A 12,845-nucleotide genomic window follows, 5' to 3' on the forward strand; every position below is an offset into this window, starting at 1 on the left:
CGATAAAAAATATAAGAACAAGCAATTTAAAGAACCTAATTTTATCGGTACTCGTTAGATAAGGTTATTTTTGTCCCTAAAATTCCTTTCAGTGTCTTTATTTTCTTTTGTTATTTAACTTTACAAATTTAAGCAAATAAAGCCTCACAAAGACGCTTCTAGAAATAAAAACTACGTTTTGTCCAGAAATAAAATATTATTCAAACTGAATTCGGCATAGAAATCAATGTCGTAAAGATTATCTAAACTAATATTATAAAGAGGAAATGTTTGATTTTTTTTTAATAATATGGTAAGTTAATTATATAAAGTTAATACTTATAAAATCAAACGCTAACTGTAAAAAGGGCATCATTACAATAAAAATAGGGCTAATTTTTACTCTTCTGTTCAATAAGCCGGAATCAATCCTACTAATCCTATTAATATTATTAAATGCGAAAGTTTGTGAGGATGTGTGTGTGTTTGTTACTCTTTCACGCAAATACTACTGAACCGATTACAATGAAATTTAGCACACATATAGAGGGTAATTGGATTAACACGTAGGATAGGTTTTATCCCGGAAATCCCACGGGAACAGGAACTGTGCGGGTTTTCCTTTGAAAACGCGGGCGAAGCCGCGGGCGGAAATCTAGTCTTATTATAAGTAATAGATGCATGATACCTGTTTCAAAATATCTTTATTAAGAGATCTTTCTACATCTTCTTCGTCCTGACTATCTGCTACTGAATTTTCAATCATTCAATAATTTAATATCTGAAAAGCTTTTTAAATTCATATTTTTATTTCATAGCACTCAATTCTAATGGTGTTTAATACAATTTAAAAGCTTTTTTCTTAATCAATTTCAGTATAATCCATCTAAGTCAAGCGTCAAAAGTTTTTGTCGTCTTGTTAGATTATTACTGAGTATCGCTTTTTGTAATTATTGATATTTTTTGAACATGAAAACATGATGAGTAGGGGAGAGGGGGGCATAATGGGGACGTTAAGGAAAATATACAGTAACATGATCAACGCAATGTATTTATTAATTAAAATGAATCACAACACTTTGGTTACTTATTAAACTATCATTTGGCATAGAATTTGGTGATGTAAATAATCATATCACGTTATAATTTTAATTTTTTGAAACTATTATGAAAACCCCATCGTGCCCCAGGGTAGGGGCAGAATGGGGTACGTATTTAATTTGCGTCACAATACAAGCACATGTGGATTTCTTCTGTATTGTCGTCATCTACACCAGCACAATATATATGAGCCCACCGTCCACATAATTGACAAGCCACCCAACCTTCCGAAGACCTTAAATAGTGTGGTTCCCGTCAAGGCAGTACATGCACATGGTATCCTCGTCGGTATTCTCTTCAGAAGAGTCTTTTTGGGTCTTCTGTTTCTTAGAGTTCTTCTTTAACTTGGGGTCATTTGGATTAGAACATTTCTTCGTTCTCTTAAATTGTTCTCGTTTTTTCTAACATAACGGGATACCCCATCGTACCCCGTAGCCATGTCCCCGTTATGCCCCAATTCTCACATTATTTTAAATAACAAATCAAATAAAATGAGTGAGGGTTAGAGTATTTTTGTTCAAAACATATCAATAAATAACTTATCTGCAATAACAAAGTAAATACATGATAGTAGCAACATAAACACTTACCATTTTATAAGCGTATTCATAGTCACTCAAAATTACATGAAATTACGTTGAAAATCGTTTTTCCTATTAAAAATCAAACGTGCGCAGCCTTTCGCCGGTCACTTTCAGACTTAAGAGAGATACAAATTGGCTACCTATTAGCGAAAACAAAACACATCTAGACCGTATAGTTTTCTGTAAGTGTGGATGGCCCCGTCGTGCCCCGCGTCCCCGTAATGCCCCCCTCTCCCCTATATCTTTATACCTACTAGTTTGAGTTCGCGGCATGGTTCGTATTGTTAATCAATTGATTTCCCCCACTTGAAAAAAAAATGGTTCGTATTGAATTAAAGAAAAAAGATGGCTCCTTTTTCTTTAATTCAATATGTCACAGTCACAGATGTAAATCTAATCCGTTTAGTTGTTGTACGCATATTAAAATATAGATGTTTAGTTTTTTGAGACAAGCAGAATAAATATAAAACAGATAGAGAAAAGCAGATATTATTTACTAGCGAAATTGTAATTTAAGCTTCTTCATCGTAATTCTATTAATTCTCATTTAAAGGTGTGTCCACACTTCAATTTTCAAATTAATCAATTCAAAGCTATATAAAGTACCGTATAGTTAACGACTTTCTAACCTCCATAATGGAATTTTTCTAATCCTTCGTAATGGATGTAATTATCGGCACTCCTACGCAAATGGGTTTATGTGTCGTTAGCCGTGTAGGTATTGGATACGTAGAATAAACTAAAGGCAGGGCAACTCTTCAGTAACAAGTGAATATTACTTTTCTTCTTTTTTATTGTCGTAAAGCGAAATTCCCACGTTAGGTAGACAAGTCTTCTGAAGAATTAGGTCATAATCTTACTCAAATTCATTTATTTATTCCTTTACTTTTGAATCTTACACAGATTTTTAAAGCAGCTATACAGGGTGTAATCGTTAAGTGTGCACAGGCGATTATTCCGTATCTTTTACAGATATCAAAAAACTTTAAACTGATATCGAAAGTACATTGCCATAATATATTTTTAAAAACAAAACGAGAAATATCTAAAAAAATAACTTTAAACCCTTCCATACATTTAGTATGAGATATGAATATCCCATGTACATTTAATATGAAAGATTTTAGCTTTTTCTTTCTTTTTTTTCTGCTTTAATTACTTAAATATTTCATACGTCATTATAATGAAGCTAAAAAATAATCTTGTGGTATGCCTATGAACATCGTTGTACATGGCTTAAAGTAATCTAACTCTTCAAAATTAATATAGTAACAACAACATTATTAATTACATTAATCAGACAGTATAACAAGATTACAATGTTTCAATTTTCTTCACGTAGTAACGTAAACATATTTTCTAAGACAAAAATGTCGACATAATAGAATCAGACAAGTGCAGAGCAATATTATAATGACCTGCGTTTCCATAGATAACTTTTTTCACTTAGGGCCGATTTTTCAATCCCTGGTTAAAACTTACCCGTCCAATAAAGTATTACATTACAGACTACAGTATACACGATAATGTTAAAATGTCACCTGTAAGCTGTCAATTGCATGCAATAAGAATACATTTTGAAATCGTAGTTTAATACGATATTCGACGAATAAGTTTTAACCGAGGATTGAAAAATCAGCCCTTAATAAAATGCTTGTTAGTAATTCGAGTTAGGGCCGATTTTTCAATGCTTGGATAAAACTTATCCGTCGAATAATGTATAAAACTACAATTTTAAAAACGTATTCTAATTGCCCGTATTTGACAGTTTACGTGACATTTAATATTATCGTGTAATACTTTATTGGACGGTAAAGTTTTATCCAAGCATTGAAAAATCCGCCCTTAGCGAATAAAAGCAATAGGAAGTAGCCGGTGATTTCGTGACAAACAGCATGTGACACAAATGTCATTTGTTGTTACTGGTCAATTTGTCAAAGTCCCATAGTTCAAGCACAGTTGACAGATATATACTACGTACATACAGTTAGGAAACTAAGCCCCCCCCCCCCATGAAATTATGACGTATAGCTATAGGGCTGTTACTTTTTGATATTTAACCGACTTGAAAAATAAAGAAGAAGGTTATCCATTCGGCCTGTATATTTCTGTTTGCTTTTTTTCACAGTTGATTTTGTGGTAATTTGGAGATTAAAACCCGTTAAAATACAAAAATGGTGTAGCCTAAATATGAATTTACAAGAAGAAACAATCCGAATTAATACAGCTTGTAAAAGTAAATACGTTTTTATCAGTGCTATATTTCGAAATCTTGTTTTGTTATGGACGCCGAAGGCTATTTAATGTACCTAAATTATTTATAATGCTTGATATTTGTATTATAGGTATTCAATAATTATTTTAAACCAGAATTTACAATACTTGTATGTAGGTATACCTACTAAATTATTTTTAAAACGATAAATTAAATTAAATTAAAAAACACAAAATATGCAAAAATAAATTAAAATTATTATTATACGAGCATAGAACCTCTACCTTTTTGTTTTAGGAAGAAAAAGAAAATAGTTTGACAGGCTTAGTGCTTGACAAAGTGGAGACGCCACGTATCGATAAAAATACAATAATTATAATATCTATCTTTTTCTTCCCTAATATTTACGTAATTATGCGCATAAATTTAAACAAGATTTTTTTAAGGTTTCCTTTTTTTATATTTTCGTGCTCTTCTAGATTGCGTAAAAAAATAGATGCGATCTTTAAACAGACTGGACTCCTAATAGGTACTATTTGTAGCTATCATTTTGATAGAAAATATGTCAACATAATTTAAAACTCATACTGCCATATCTATAGAAATTAAAAAATAGTCTCTTTTTAACTTGTAGTCAGATATGGTATTTACAAATATATTTATTGAAAGGGCTACAAACTGAAACAATCGATATTTATTTAATGTGAATTGACATCACTTTAAACTTTTTTCCATACTATATTCAAAATCTGTGGATGTGTCACCCGCTACTATCGATCCCCCTCAATACCCTCGTAAACACGCTTGATGGGGGGAGCCATTTCGAACATTTTGTATGAAGTTTCCTTACTGTATGTATCTGTATATTGTGGTTCAAGTCCCACCGTTCTTATTGAAGCGATTAGGCCTTGATTCTCGGACGGATGTTTTACGCATATTGGACCATTTGCTAATTGTTTTGACTGTGTTGTTGTTGTAATCGTATTTTATAGTAATTACCTACATCTGTAATACAATTATTACATATTTATTCCCTAATTCCACATTTTAATTATTACTATGAAAATAATGACATTTTCTTACATTTTATATTGAATAGAAAGTATCTAATGCTAAAATTTAATGCTTGCCGGCACCTCTCCACTAGGCACTAATACGGAGAGGCAAATGCTGAGTAGTCCACCTAATCACGAATACCGACTAATATTTGAATATATTAATTGGTTTAAATTTATTAATGTGTATTTTTCTCAAAAGTGTATTAGTTATACGTGAAAAATTGTAGTTAAGTATTTGTGATTAAACGTATTTTCTTTACGTATTTTCTTTCTTAAAATATTGAATAAATAATTGATGATTCCCTTTTCATAATTATAATCTATTTATTGTAGTTATATTTCATTTCTTATCTTCGATCTCTGTTTCTTCATATAGAGTTTATGAAGCACATTACATTAATTTTGTTTGAATAAAAAAGTCGAATACAGCCGCGTTAACGTACCTATAACATAAGGAAAAAACAAAATCTTTGTTAAGAGTATAAGCTTTCAATCTCAATTATAAAAAAATTACTAACATAATAAAGATATTTTTTACAAATCTATTTACAACATAAATGGCTCTCCTATATTATACTAATCTACAAGGTAATAGAATTTTCTGGAAAGCCTTCCAATCCATTATTCATGCACTTGAAGTAAACACGTTCTAGCATATATTAGTTTATTATTTACTACACATTTATCCCATCTTTACCAGGTATTTATTATTTAAAGTGAAATATTTTAACATACTTTAAACTGCTTAAACGTTTTTATGACGTACCTAGTTAAAAATAAGCTTCTTCTTCTTCTTAAAGTGCCTTCTCCTTTGGGAGGTTGGCGATCATTAGGGCTATTTCAATTTTGGAAACCGCTGTTCTGAACAATGATTTAGTGCTCTTCCCAAACCACTGACGAAGATTTCTGAGCCATGATATCCGTCTGCGGCCAGGTCTCCTTCTACCTGCCACTTTGCCCTGCATGATTAGTTGAAGGAGTTCATACTTCTTGCTGTTACGCATCACATGACCGAAATATTCGAGTTTTCTTTTCTTGATTGTTGTCAGTACCTCTGTTGTCTTTTGCATTCTAGCTAGCACGGTGGTATTTCGTACACGTTCTGTCCAAGATATTTTAAGCATCCTTCTATACACCCACATCTCAAACGCTTCCAGTTTTTTGGACATAGTCTCTGTCAGCGTCCAAGCTTCCATACCGTAAAGGAGTACAGAAAAGACATAGCATCGTGCAATACGTGTCCGGAGCTTAATGTTAAGGCGTCTGTCGCATAGAACTCGTTTTAACTTAGTGAAGGCACTACGTGCTTGCTCAATCCTACAACGAATTTCAAGGCTGTGGTCACCTCTATCATCAACCATTGTGCCTAAATATCGAATTTTGGAAACACGTTCAAAAATAAGCTAGCTTTTAATAATACCATTACTTAATAAGAATAATTTTGTGAATATTAAATTGCTAGGTTACGTACAAACAAACAAACAAACAAAAATACTTTATTGTGCACCACAGAGAAAAGTACAAGTAAGGACACAATACATTGTTAATAAAAGAGCACAACAGGCGGTCTTATCGCTCAGACAGCGATCTCTTCCAGACAACCTGGTGGACAAGGAGACGCAGTGCAAAAGTAATAAAAAAACAGGGCAAAGTGCACTAAAAACAGAAAAAAAATAATAAAAATCTATATATATAAATAGATATTAATATAAAGCATACAATATACATAAACATACACATATAGTATACATAATGTATATACAAAATATAATCACTATATAAATAGATGCAAACATATATATTACAATATGAAAATAAACATATACATATATATAAATACACATACATAAAATAGAAAACGCACACAGACACAATTGACTAATAAAATAAATAATGAATTACCGACTAATTGGATAAATAAAATTGCTTCAGTAAGTTTTTGAACGTAGATAGAGATTGAGCTGCTCTTATGTCTAAGGGTAAAGCATTCCAAAGTCTAATGGCACGCACAGTGAACGAAGAGTTGTAAACATGATTGACATGCGGTGGCATTGCTAGACGATGTTTATTAGAGGAACGCGTCGGGTTGACGTTAGACACAAGGAACTCAAATCTCTCTTTTAAGTATCGCGGAGTTCTCGGATCGAACAGAACACAGTACAGGAGGTGAAGGATATGAGTATTTCGGCGAAGACGGATGGGAAGCCATTTGAGCTTAGTGCGAAACTCGGAGACGTGATCGTATTTGCGCAAGCCAAACACAAATCTTATGCAGAAATTCTGAAGGCGCTCAAGGCAGTCTAGGTGGTATTCGAAGAGGTCAGGATAGCACGCATCAGCATAATCTATGATAGGTAAAAGGAGTGTTTGGACGAGCGCAATCTTAGTCGGTATCGGCAGAAAATTACGTAAGCGACGGAGCGAACCCGCAGCAGCAAAAACCTTTCTACGAACCTCCTTTATATTTTGGTGATTCCAAGATAGACACGAATCAATCCAAATCCCCAGACACTTAATTTCGGAACTATATGGTATAGCAATCCCATCAACTATTACCCTAGGCAAAGTAGAAAAGTCTATTTTGGATACAAAGTATTTCGTACCGCATATTATACTTTGCGTCTTTTTTGGGTTTACATTTAGGCCGTGACTAAAACTCCAATCAACAATAGTGGATACGTCGTCGTTCATTTTAGCAATAGCATTCGGCAGGTCTTCAAGCGAAGTGTGACAATAAATTTGAAAGACGTCGGCATACATATGATAGAGAGAAGTGATGTTGAGGGATATTGAATTAATAAATAAACTAAAAAGAAGAGGAGAAAGCACACCGCCTTGCGGAACACCAGCAGTAACGTCAGCCCAAGAGGAAAAAGAATTATCAACTTGGACACGCTGCTGGCGTTCCTGTAGATAACTACGAAACCAATCAATATCTGTTGGAGATATGTTAAGAGAACTACGTACCTATTGAAATATAAAAAAATCCCCGATAAAAGGGATAAGGATAAAGGATTTGTTTATAATAATCTTTCGTACCTATTACTTAGTTCAAATGTTTATAGGAATGTAAATTCTACCAAAATATTTAAATAAATTGCCCGACTTCATCGGCTGATAGGCCTTAGAAAATCTTGAGAGATGATCTGGAATGTGCCTTAACATAAACAAACAAAAAAGTACGACAAATTCTATCCCTGAGACTGGTTTGTTAGTCACATCATCGTCAAAGATGTGGAATTCAAATAACGTATCCGGGGTATTTCTGCATTCCAAAGAATAAAAGTTACTTTTAAATAATTATATTAAGTTAACCAGTATATTAAGAAACTTTCATATACATAGGTATATGAAATGAATCTGATTCATACTTTAGGGTAAAAGCGGGATAGATGCCCCACTTTTTGAAATATGCTCATAATTTAAAAAATATGAATCTTATACGAACACTTTGCATGAATATAGCTAGGTTAGTTATCTGTTTTGAATTACTATGTATATTTTTTATCCTATCATTTATAGATAGAGTGTAATAACAATTTTTGTAGAACACCTTTTTTGGGGATAGATGCCTACCTATACGGATAGTTGCCCCACCATGAAAATACTATGGAGGATAGATGCCTGCAGAGTGGGATAGATGCCTTACATACTCTATAAACGCGAAATCAAATAAAATTTATATGATAAACCAGCAAATATCTTGTAATCATAACTAACTCTAGTTGTTCTGTTGTCCAAGAATATACTCGCGGTTGCACTCCTTCTTTTCTTTTGTATTTTCGTGGCATGGTTCTGCTACAATCAGTATAAGGTCAAATCATTAATAAGTAAGTATACATAACAATAAAAAAGCAAATTTAACAAGTAAAATCGGTTAACATACAGAAAACCTTTGAATCACTCAGGTAAAAATATAAACTGCATGTGTGTTTATCGATAATAACATGTATATATTTATTGAGGGATAGATGCCCTTAGGGGTGCCTAAGGGCATCTATCCCTCGAAAAAGCAGGGCAACTATACTTTTTGATAAGGATAGTTGCCCTAGTATTTTTTTTATTAAACAAAAATAAAAGAGCGACTATTTACACTTAGTTATATACTTAATGAACCAGTATTGGCACAATAAGAAATATAATGAAATTTATTAATACTTATAAAGTTATGCAAAAGCAAATATTAACCCTTCAAAATTTGAAGTATTCGTGAAGTTCGCCGCGCAGATAATAATACGCACTAGCGAAACACGTCTTCACCAAACAACAGCTCATGCGTAACAGAGGTGCGGGGTGATAGCAGCTCCTTTTTAAATTATTAATTCGTAGTCACGAGTTTGGGAAGTTAGGTTTTTTGAAAATGAGGCATCTATCCCAGTGCGGCATCTATCCCGCCTTTACCCTATTTTATTTGACTATGCATATAGAAATGAATAGATTCTATTCATGTATTTCTCATTTTGTGGCTCAGTTTTTATACAATAGTTTAAACACCAAGAAAATAATATTATAGATTGTACGTATTCTTAAAATAATATTAGTTTAACGTTTCAATAAAGACTCTTTTTAATCGACTTCAAAAAAGGAGGAGGTTATCAATTCGGCCGGTATGTTTTTTTTTTTTATGTATGTACATCGATTACTCCGAGGTTTCTGAACCGATTTACGTGATTCTTTTTTTGTTCGATGCGGGATGGTGTCGAATTGGTCCCATAAAAATTTTATTCGGATAGGCCCAGTAGTTTTTATTTTATGGGCATTTTTGCAAGTGCAAGTTTGAAGTCGGTTGTTTTTATCGCAGTTATCACTTGTTATATGTTTAATTCACTTCAATATGTAAATAAAGCTTATCACCAATTCCACTTAGCAAAAACTTCACATACTTTGCAAGCATGTTATTTATTCACAGTATTCATAATTATAATTAAATAATTGTGCTAGTTAAAATTACATAACACGTACAAAAAGTGAAGTCCCATGTCCCCGTAGTGGGGTAAGGGGCAGATGCATTATATGCATACATCTGTTTCACTGATCGATTTTTCTTTAGGGACAAGTAGGTGATCAGCCTTCTGTGTCCTACCAGACCGAGACATTTCTTTTTCTTCGTCTCCACCGGGAATCAAACCCAGGACCCCTCGGTACTACGCTCACGCGTCAACCACTGTACCAAGGAGGCGGTCAACACGTACAAAGGTCTTGATATTCAATTATTTAAAAGGGTAGTTAAAAGGGTAAAAATTTCAACATAACACAATGTAAGTTTGCATGATATTTCACACTAGAGATGATATATTCTGTGACTAGAGAATAGTAATATAAAAATGTAAAAACTAAACTAGTGTTATGTAGTTGAAGAGTTTGTTTGTTTGCTAACGCTAATCCTGGGAATCACGTGTCCGATTTGAAAAATTATTTCACTGTGGAGTCCATCAATCGAGGAAGTGTATTGGCTATATTATATCATCACGATACGACCAATGGAGTGGAACAATACGGGTAAAACCACGGGGCACAGGTAGTTGTAAAATATTGAGAAGAAATTTTAAAATCTTTTAGTCAGCTGAATTAGAAAAACTTTCCTGATTTATGCTCGCGAAAAGCGAACTATCATTGTGAAAAATTATAGAATTTAAAAAAACGATAATTTGATTTACTTCTCAGACATTCTATTTAAGTCTTTTGAGACTATTGACTTTTTATTACTTTGTAAGATTGTCTATAATTGTAATAAAGCTCATAAATGCGAAAGAGAGTTTGTTTTTTCTTATGCTAGGACCGTTTTGCTGGTATGATTTTTGTGTTTGGGGATAGCTAGGTGGCTAGAGTCTTAAAAAAATGTGCTGTAAAAATTCTCATTGCCGCGCTGTGGGAATTCCCTTAGACTACGCGTGCTCTGGACGGAAAGCTAATGCATAAATATTATGTATGACTATTCATATATATTGCAATGCACACTATTATAATGATGATACGTATTGCAAATAAATTTGCAATGTTTTTTTGCTTTTATAATAAGGTTTAAGGTTTAAAGACATTTATTCCCATTAAGACATAAAGTCACTTACATGAGAAACTTAAATTTTAAACATAGGTATTTATAAAAAATATCATTCGTTAGATAAAAATTTAGAGTAAGTTACATACTATAAACATAAGTTTAGGTTAGGTACTCATTCATTGCATTCAAAGTTTGAGCGTGTGGTCTTCCAGGATGTGTTTCGCTAATTGTTTTTTGAATACAATGAATGAGTTTACACTTTTTAATTTGCTTGGCAATCCGTTATAGAAACGTGCTCCTTCGTATGTTGCCGTTCGCCTTCCATAATTCGTTCGGATCTTCGGGAGGGCAAGATAGCTAGCTCGTCTATTAGGATAGTGGCGATTTGATGTTGAGAATATTATATTTGTATTTATGTTTTTATGTAGCGCTTTGTGGATGAACATACACGTATTATAAAAGTATAATTGTTTTAAATTCATTATTTTAGTATCGTCGTAGATTTTATTTGTAGAAGTTAAAAAAGGATATTTAAAAATGGTTTTAATAATTTTATTTTGTAAAATTTGTAGTGGCGCTAATTTATTTTTGTAAGCGCTACCCCATACTTCTATTAAATATACTTCTATTACTTCTATTAATAATAACAAATCTTGCCTATTTTGCATTTGATTCTGGACATATTATCTTCCTGTCACAGAATACTTACCAGTAGCTAACGCTATTTAAAAAAATTGATGTGATATTGCACTGTATAAGTTTGACAACTTTATAAGAAATCGACGGATGTTGTCGACTTCTTTCGAATCGTAAGAAGTTTAAAAAGCCGGTAAGTTTTCTTATTCTTTTTGGGCAAACATCTTAAGATTTTGCTTTCATAAGTATTTTCTCCTGACAATAACAACCCTAACAATAAAATTTTTGAGTACCTACTTAAGTATTGAAACTGGTCCAGCTGTTCACGCGTGATGCCATGACTAAGGAAATTAGGTATTCATTAAAAAAAAACTTTTTCTCCATATTCTCAAAGCAAAACTTTCCTCTTCCATTCATTATCTACCAATAACAAAAAAAGTTCTGTTATCGAGGACACGGCACCTGGCCATAAAACTTTCATTATAGATTTTATTGTATATTTATGGAGTCAGTCGTAAAAAAATCTTCAGTTGCTACTTCAATACGGCACGCCTTACAATTATTTGCTTTCGTTTCAAGGGCTCTTTTTAATTGAAATTGAAGTAGCTGGAAGACAATTTATGAGTTTGGCGCGTTAGCTTCCAGAATTTTCCACTGTAGCCAATCTTATAGCACTAACATCTATGAAAGAGATATAATTTGATTGACATAATAACATAATGAACCTTATCGAAAATAAATCATAAATAATTGTAGTAGTGTTTTGGTAATTATATTTTTTGGTTCTTTAAAAATGCGCAATACATTTTCTCTTTTATTTAATTTTTGATGACCAGATTCAGCTTCAATTCTGTTTTAAATTACATACCGTAATTAGCTTAAATATTATTTCAAAATACAATAAAACTTCTTTCTCTTTTACCATTATCCACAGGATAGGAACTGAACATCAGTTTAATTTAACCTTTTTATCTACTAGACCGTGACTATAATAATATATTGTAATTATATAGAGAGACGTAATAACAAGTTCAAATGTAGCATGCGAACGTTCAAAGTGCGCACTTCCCGGGAACAATTTACACCTAACTTAGAAAGCAAATTAATTACACAGCAACCAGGTAAAGGATATAATGAGTCATATTAAACAGGAATCGATGAATCAAAGGACTCTGTAGTTACTGGAGATGTTATTCATCGTTCTAAAATGTGGACCTCTTTGCGGTTTCACACGTAAAAACCGTTTTTTAGTACCAATTTAACTGTATGAA

This window comes from Colias croceus, chromosome 12 (genome assembly GCF_905220415.1).
Source record: "Colias croceus chromosome 12, ilColCroc2.1".
Taxonomy (NCBI): domain Eukaryota; kingdom Metazoa; phylum Arthropoda; class Insecta; order Lepidoptera; family Pieridae; genus Colias; species Colias croceus.